Source organism: Mya arenaria, chromosome 10 (assembly GCF_026914265.1).
Source record: "Mya arenaria isolate MELC-2E11 chromosome 10, ASM2691426v1".
Taxonomy (NCBI): Eukaryota; Metazoa; Mollusca; class Bivalvia; order Myida; family Myidae; genus Mya; species Mya arenaria.
In genome coordinates, this window is record NC_069131.1 from 18,299,449 (window position 1) to 18,308,719 (window position 9,271).

A 9,271-nucleotide genomic window follows, 5' to 3' on the forward strand; every position below is an offset into this window, starting at 1 on the left:
CTCTTAGCCAATACCAGGTTTCCTTAACAAAGCTAGCATACTTCTTAAAAGATCAGACGTCGGACGGACAAACTGACAAACGAAGGATGAACTGATATGGGACTAATAAGCTAAGTAACACAGTTGAACATGCAACTGTTTTGAGCGACTTTCTGCAAAATTAAATTAAATTTGAATTATTGTCGGTCTGTGTATGTTTGGTGTAAAAAATCAACTTAAAGAAACAGGCTCGGTTTCACCAAATCGTCGCAGTCATAAAATATATGAAGTTATGTATTTCAAAGAGAGTTTAGGGTATTTATTTGTACTTGATACATTAAATTAGCTCTAGGGCTACCATTTCAATTCTTGTAAATTTCTAAAAATTATCGTACTTTAGTATGACGTCAAAGTCTCTTCGTTTTTGTATCTGCTAGAGAAGTGTCGGCGATTAATTTGTGCCGCAAGTAATGTGATAAAAGTGTTCGAGATTAATGAACGGAATTGTCGCAGTTATCAATTGGCAATTAAAAGCTACCATTTCAAGAGAATCCCAATTGCCTGTAAACTATCAAATGGTAGAACTTCTATTGCTAGACAGGAAATAATCGTCATATCAACAAATGTACTTCCCGGACCGTGTCAGTTCCCAGTCATCTAGTATAGGTCACAATAGGAAATCATTATGCACAATAAGAGCTTCAAACTGATGAAATCAATGTTAGATCAAGTATGGGGTATATATGTCTAAAACTGTTTACTGACCGTTCGAAGGTGGTAACCTCAACATTTATTGATAACTATATTTGACACTGTGTGGTATATACTAATATGTTCAAAGCATGTAAATCCAACATTTATTAATAACGGTTTTATTATGTATAGTTGAATTTTTATGAATCTTCATATCATCATATGTGCTTCCCGGACCGTTACCGTGTCCAGTCATCTAGTATAGGTCACAATAGGAAATTAATATGCACAATAAGAGCTTTGAACTGATAAAATCAATATTAGATCAAGTATGGGGTAGATATATCTTAAACTGTTTACTGAGCGTTCCAAGATGGTAGCCAACATTTATTGATAACTATGTTTGATACGTGTGTTGAATATACTAGTATATCTTCAAGTGTTTAATTACCGTATAAACATTGTAAATCCAACATATATTAATTACGGAATATGTATAGGTAGATTTTTCATGAACCGTTAACTGACAAATCCAACGTAATAACCGCAGCATTTCTTGATGTACTTTTTAAAACAAATGAGTGTAATGAATGTCGTATTTTTTTTCAGACCGTCGAAGGTGGTAACATTTATTCATATAATGACGTTTTTTATGCAATCAGTGTTTGTTGTTTGATCCCTATGCCTTTAAACACGCCTTGTTCACACGTTTGACTGGTAAATACGCTATGCAATCAATTACGGAATGAAATGAATGATATATTTCATTATCGGGGAATGAACCTAGTTGGGTTGTTTGAATTGTTAGGAGTGCGAAAGACACATTTTATTGCAACAGACACAAATTGTCCATTAATATAATCACGTTTTAACGTGAACTTGAAACACTATAGACAACAATTCATTTAACAAATCCTAAGTTTTCATCATTATGATTGTAGTTTTCTTGGCCTACTGACACAATACAAACAAAGATGTTGCGTTCGTCGGAAAAAAAATCGCAATTGCCGAAAGTCGTTCAATTTAGGAATGGAAGTTGAGGTGTAAATATTATGAAATAATTGGTTAGGCAGTGCAGACTTAAGTACGATACGGGATGAACACTTCAATTCACCATTACATTATGTAGGGAAACGTAAATGTTTTTTGTTGCGCGTATTAGGATAATCTCTATGGAATGAAGCCTCACGGAATTTCTAATACTGTGGATATGGGTGTCTTTCAAGCAAGTAGACTTACTATGACGTAAATATGGCAGTTGTATTATTCATAAGTTAGGATATTTATGTCGGGATATATACATTCGGCTGTTTGCACTAATTGTTGTCAAGAACTTAATCAGAAATTTCTAGCGCAAACTATTATTAAATATTTGAGTATGTAGAGTTTTTTTTATAATCAAGTTTTCACACACATGAATTACCATCAACGTAATATAGTTTTGATATATTACTAGTGACTTAATTTTTCACGTGAGGTAAGGACTAACATTAAACAGTGTGTATATATAGTTCCTTGTGTAAGAATGATTTCTTTGTTTTCGTCTATGTAGTAACGCTCCTATAATAACTGAATTGTGCAAGAACTGTTATGCGGATAAATTAAAATACTATTTACTTGTACGCATATAAGTGACTGAATGTTGTCCTTTGCAATATGGTACAAAACAGGTACTTCGCCTAAAAACATCGACATTGAAATTATACAGTCGCACTAAGGGCCTTAGCATAGTTTCAATAATTTATGTTTTCCGTGCAGTAAATATTATTTAATAGTAAAAATTTTTATAATCAAAAATCACATACGCTGTCATCCAACTTCTGTATTGATTGACCATTCATTTATTAATAACTGTTAATAACATCGTTTTGGATAGAAGAAAAATATTTCCAAAAACAATAATCAGTCGATGTTAAAATATGCTCCTTTCAAAAAATAAAGGTCGATACCCGATAGCGATAGGGAAACAAAACTTTAATTCTAAAGAAGAAGAATGCTTATATTATCCCATAAATACTTCATTTTCCTCCGTATTTAGGCGCAATTTCTTAAATAAATTGACCTATAATATTTGTCTTATACAAGCCAGATACCACAGTAGTAACTTATTACAACGTTTGATGTATATCCAACTAGACAGAAACAGACCCACAGATGCCGAAACTTATTGAAATCGTGTTAAACAATAATAAAACATGTTATATAGGAAACGGTAAGGTAAGGTTATTGTCTTTCTGATTCTTATTTTCTACATTTTTTATATTGCGATAATGCTCTCATATACTTTATGTCACATCATAAGAAATTTAAGTTATCTAAATTAAGTTACTAAATTTACAACGTCACAAGATATGATTGCATAAAGTTTGTGATTAAAACAAATGACAAATGTCGGAAATATATACCTTATTATAGTCCAGAGAAAATTGCTCAACCTTAAAATGGATTATAATGACACTTGAATCCATACACAAATTAGCACCTTATCTTTGAGATTTGGCTTACATCAAAAGCAAAGACGAAATTTGAGCCAAAATGTAAACACACATATAATCATGTGTTTATTTTGATTCAATACGTGTTCTTTGTAAAACTCATTAAAACTCCTCGATATTAAGATAATTGTGGTTTCCAGGATTTTGATTTCGTAAATACGCAAAAATACAGATTCTCCGCTCTATATAAGCAGCACAACATATTATGCATACTCATTACATCGCTTCTTTAAGCAAGCTACTTTTTATGCAGAACGTAGCTCCAAAGCTAGCTTATAAGAGTAGATTGGTACGTCGTTGACACCGCAGTTCTATAAGCGATGGGGTTGATGCGCCTGTGTGCGCATCAATATATCAAAAGGTAAAGTTGTTTTTGTCGGTCTACCAATGGTAGATTCCGATTTACGGTTATAAAAGATTGCAGGCATAGCAGCATAGTAGCATACACCACACAAACTTATCCTGTTGCCATACAAAGCATCTTTGTTCAACTGTGCATACAGAGCATTTTTTACAATAAAGGAAATTCCATCAGGTAAATCCAGAAAGAAAAAAGAAAATCTTTATCTATGCTTTGAATATGTTCTTACTTAGCAAACGAGATATTCGAGAAATGCAAACTATAATTTTGTTGTCATTGAAAAGACTTTAGCTATGATGTAAAAATGAAACTTAAAAGCTTTTGATTAAGGTTTATGGTTTGGTTAATTATTGATGCTTTCTCGCGAATCGGTTTTGCATTTAAATGGTTTCCCCACAATCATTAAATGGCCTCGTGAAATCCTCGAATTATCGGTGTTACAGACATATTCACCAACAGTAGGTTTTATTCTAAGAATGAAATAAGGCAACTAAAACTTGTCTTCAAAGTATAGCTTTATATAATTAAGGTATTTAAGCCAATTTCCTTTACTTTACCTTTCATTAAGATACCATTTTTGTTCAGATTGATGATCACCCAAACAAAAATTAAACAAGATATTATTAAACATGAGGTTTTGGTCTACGCTGTCATTAAAAGACTTAAGAATACACTGTAAAGTACTTTACCAGTAAAACTAAAACGCATCTCAACATAACGCATAAAAAAACGGGCGAGTTATTGTCATTGTCTTTAAATCGTCTATGTCGTTGTCGTATAGCAAGACTTTTAATTGACCATTCTTCAATACCGTTCAAGATATATACCTGAAACACTGTATTTGTGCTATTTATTACAAAAACAGATACACAGCAAGACCTATACCTCTTGGCATTAATTATTGTGAAAGTAAACCTCTTTAGAGTAACAAAATGTCATGCGAAACTATTTTCCCTATAACTAAAACGCTTTCAGGATAATCACGGAACGTTATACTCCTATTACTAGTGACAGCATGTAAATGTACAGCAAACTCAATAACTTTTGATTGATCTATTGCATGTATTTCACTTAACACAAACTCAAAATCGTCGACGTAGGCTCCTCTGTGGTCTTGTTTAATTAAATTAGTCAAAAATAATAGCCTCCTGCACATTATTGTATGATAGAATAACAAAAAAACTCAAAACTTAGAAAACGTCGGAATCGGAGGACAATCAAGAGCCACTGGTTTTGATTCCGTCACATTTCTGTCTGTCCAAAGATATAACAGGTTTGCAGAATGGCAGAATCGATACGGCGGTAGATTTGCAGTAGTGCACATGTTTACATGCGTTAAGCGGTGTCGTTTTCGCGTGAAAAACGTGCGTGTTTAGATACATACATATGTCAACAGTATACACAACTTATATGCGTAACGAATATTATACTGTGAATGCCCTTATTGTAATTCTATTGTAGTTTTTTTCTATTGATAGAACGACTAGAATCGTCGGAACATGTCTTTTATATATACCAATCGAGCATGCCTTATAGTGTGCTTTTCGGGAGATAAATGTTCCTTTCAATCAAATGAGATATGTATTTCAGGTCACACTAATATGAAAAGACATGTTCAAATTAATTAAATCGCCGATGTAGCTTTTAAATAATGATGAATGATTGAACAAGAGTACATGCTATTTCGTATTCTGTTCGTAGACAGTCCAAATGTGGTATCCCTAAATTAAAGTGATTTTTAAACAACTACGAAATCTCTACGATGTCATTACGATGACATTGCTTAGTAGGCATACACCTTTTCCAAAAACTCAACAAATCTATGCCCTGTCATTATATATGTATCTATTTCACAATTGCGTTGTTTTCCGAACGCTCCTTTAGGGTAAAGCATGGTGGTCGAGTACAAACAAAACAGACCCAATGTGTCTTCTTAAACATTAAAATGTATTGAATTAAGACATTGAAGGCAAACATTTGACTGCTGAGCGTTCTAATTAAGACCAATAAACGCAGTATTCATAAATTTGTTTTCAACTTCTTCATTCATAACACTGTTAAAACGGCTCTCCAATCTGAGATTGTCCTGAAAGATTCGTCAATCAACTCGTGTCCCTGTATCACCCGTTCTGTCAAGCCTTTAACGAAGCACAATATATCCGGAAATTCTTCGGTGATATATCCACAGCTTTTGAAATTATCTGGCATCATGGTATTTTATTCAAGCTACAAATAAGTTGTAAAATATAGAGTCTTATCTCATGGTTTGAGAATTATCAATCAGATCTAAAACTGTATGTTGTCCTTTCATAAACATTTTCTGCTACAGTTTTCATCTCGATGGGAGTTCCTTAAGGTTCCATTGCTATTCCGTTGCTATTCATGATGACTGGGATTACTAAGGAGAGTAGTTGTAAGTGCAAAAAAGTCAGCGCCTTTGTAAATCGGTTCAATTTAGCGGTGTTCTATTTGCTAGATTCATAACGTCATATTAAATAATTTGTCTACTTGTATTCCGTTGAGATTTCTGGCTCCTGACAGATATCTTTTTATCCTTTGTCTCCACAGAATATGAGTTTTGTTTTCAGTGAGATGGTCTACACCGGATAAAAAGAGGCATTCAAATACCAGAAATAAGTGTAGCGGCCATTTGAGATATACATAAAAATTATAAAATCAAATAACAAGGGCTTATTTCCATTCATGATTGTTTTAAATTTTTATATCAGTATAATGTGTCCAACACACACACAACATCTCTCGGTAATATTTTAAGGTGTTACGCAATATTGAATTAACATTCTCACACAGTGGTTGGTACTGATTTTGTCAGGTCGATGGCCGGGCAGATATTTAGATGGTTGCCTGTAGGTAGGGATTGACCAAATCATAGGAACAACCATGCCTTTTTGAAAGATCTTTAAGGCGTTAGCCCAATGCTTAAAATTAAAAGACCTCTTTCATTATCTATATGTGTCTGCCTAATACCATATCGTTCACAAGAGTATGCACTTATTACATATGTTAAATGAACCAAGTATTATATATGATATTTAAAACTAAAAAAGTCTCAATATGTTAAGTGATGGAAACTTATTTATTTGTATGCAAATCCTTATAAATTATCTTAACCTTTTTTACCCTTTTTAACACCTAGAATGATAAAAAATGCATTTTAATACTAGTGTACCAGTTTGTATTATTGTTAGTATTTTCCTTACACTTCAAATTAAATATGCTTCGTGCGGCCTTTGTAGTCCAGATCCTTCCATTTACCGATTTGCGGGCATTTCATCATCATGTAATTCTGGTACCAATTATCTTAAGTCTCTCAATCTGGTGTGTCGGTATAAATGGTGAACGTTCTCATTTCAAACAGTGTTTAGAATGGACGGAAAGTAATTTGTAGATAATCACGACAAATTACTTCTTGTTTTGTAAAATTGAGTTACGCCGGCTATTTGGCTGTATCCGATATAATACCTGAACGTGTTACCATCGATATATTTTCTGAAATTGGGGCATAGTAATATAGTTTCTCAAGAGATTAATTCGATGGAATAACTTGATTTCGAATCCTTACGCACTGTTTCAATTTTCCTTTAAGCCAGAAGATTTCTTTAAGGTATATTGGTACCACAAGCGGTTCACCAGTATCATATTATGCTCAGGTAGGACGCATCAACAAAACACTTTATGCGTCTTTTAATCATTTTACCGCCCGATTGGTAATGATTGTTTAATGAAACATGTTAAAAGAAAGGAAATATTTTAAATGTTATACTTAACCTCACCTTATATAGATAATGTCCGTAGATTATACATTTAAACCGATTGTGCTGTATCGAAATACAATAATAATGTTGAAATCATTCGTTTTAAATTGTAATACATCTTCAGAAATTTAATATAATTGAACAGTATTAAAAGTCCTGCCTGCGACTGGCCAGAAACTGGTCGCTGACTTATTTTTTATCGATCATTAAAACATAAAGCATTTCAAACTAAATAATTTGAGTTGTCAAGAATTTGACAGCATAATAATTGAATTTGTTACTTTTTAAATAAGTAAATGAAAATAAATGCAGCTGATCTCATCAGGGTAAACAGGCCTTTCTTTTGTGTGCTTGCATTGCTGTGCTGTAGTGGTGAGAGTTTTAAATGAATATGATTAACAATTACCATATCTTACACCACTTGGATACCTTCATCAAACTTCTGAGCGACTAGATTTATTAAAATTCATGTTGAATGCCTTGTGCGAATAAAAAATTGGTCTTCTAATTGTGCGTAAAATAGATATCTAAATTGCATAAAAACATGTGAATTCTACGATTGAATCGTTTTTTGTGTATGCAGTATGAACTTTGGGGTGCAAATTTGCTTAAACTTTTGACGGATTTATAAAATCGAGTATCACAAATGTAGCAAAGTTCGTTTAAATTCTTAGATTATACGACCTCCAATTTGTGTTTGCAAGCCCAGATTTCGCAAAGTCAAGTACCCTGTAATAACGATGTAATCGAAAACTGGCCTATAATTTCGTTAGACGGCCTCATTTAGGTATGATTTTGGTATTTTTTGCTTGGGAAATGTTTTTGGAAGTTTGTCATATTGACTCGCCAATTTCGGTCTTTTTAAAAGCTGGGGGAAAATCCCGCGGGGATTCCATACTACAAAACACTACTTTTATTAGCACAAAACAACATCTTATATCAATAGGAGCATTATGCTTCGACACGGGAAGTGAAATAATACAAAGCAAAAAACAAAACGCTTTTCAGTACGGGGTTTTTCACCCGCAGGATAAAATTCCCAGATATTATCAACAACACGCAATCCATTCAAGCACTTTATGCTTGATCTTAGATGTAACATTTTTAAGTAAATAATTACTTTTGATAGATTATTAAGTGCGTATATTACTGTCTGGGTATTTTTGTCCCCAGTCTTAGAATAATCGGTCACCGACTTTGCTTTACTTCTGTGTTCATACTTAACGTTGAACCCAATACAAACATAATTTCAATGTTGACAGTATAGCACTTGTAAGCACATCACATTTCTGAACTGTCAACGAATTGGTTTATGAAACCGAGAATGACAGTTTGATTTACCGTTAAAAGTTCATCGGATATAATTATTTGGAAAATACGTGACCAGGTTCGATGTTATGGAAACTTGTTCACTGTATGTTATTGCAGTAAAATCATAAACATTACAAAACAAGAACTACTGAAAAAAAAGAATCTGAACTATAACTTTGTACGTTAACAATTTTGGCCGATTGTTCAGAACTTTGTTTAAGTTAAGAATTTGATTAACGCCATCGTTGTTATATTCTAAATGTGAAATAGTAATTAACTTTATCATTCGATTAGATGAATCAAGTACAGCTGAAACAGTTGTCCCAAACCTTGTTAAGAACACTGCAGATCATAATAGAATGTACGTCACATAATTCATAAATCTGACATGACTATTTGTTTGCCTTAGTGTGGATTCTTCAATACGTTCGTAAGCAAGATCCATTTAGTATGTTTGTAAAGAACTATTTTCACTAAATAACAACCACCTCTTAATGATTTAATTTGACTTTCATTATAGGTTCATTTTCATATTAGCCAATAACAAGTTTCCTTAAAGTGACACTCCTATTTTAAATACAATACATACACATGTAAAACAAACATAAATTTTGAGTGATAAACCTTCAACAACTTACCACATAAAGCATTTATGG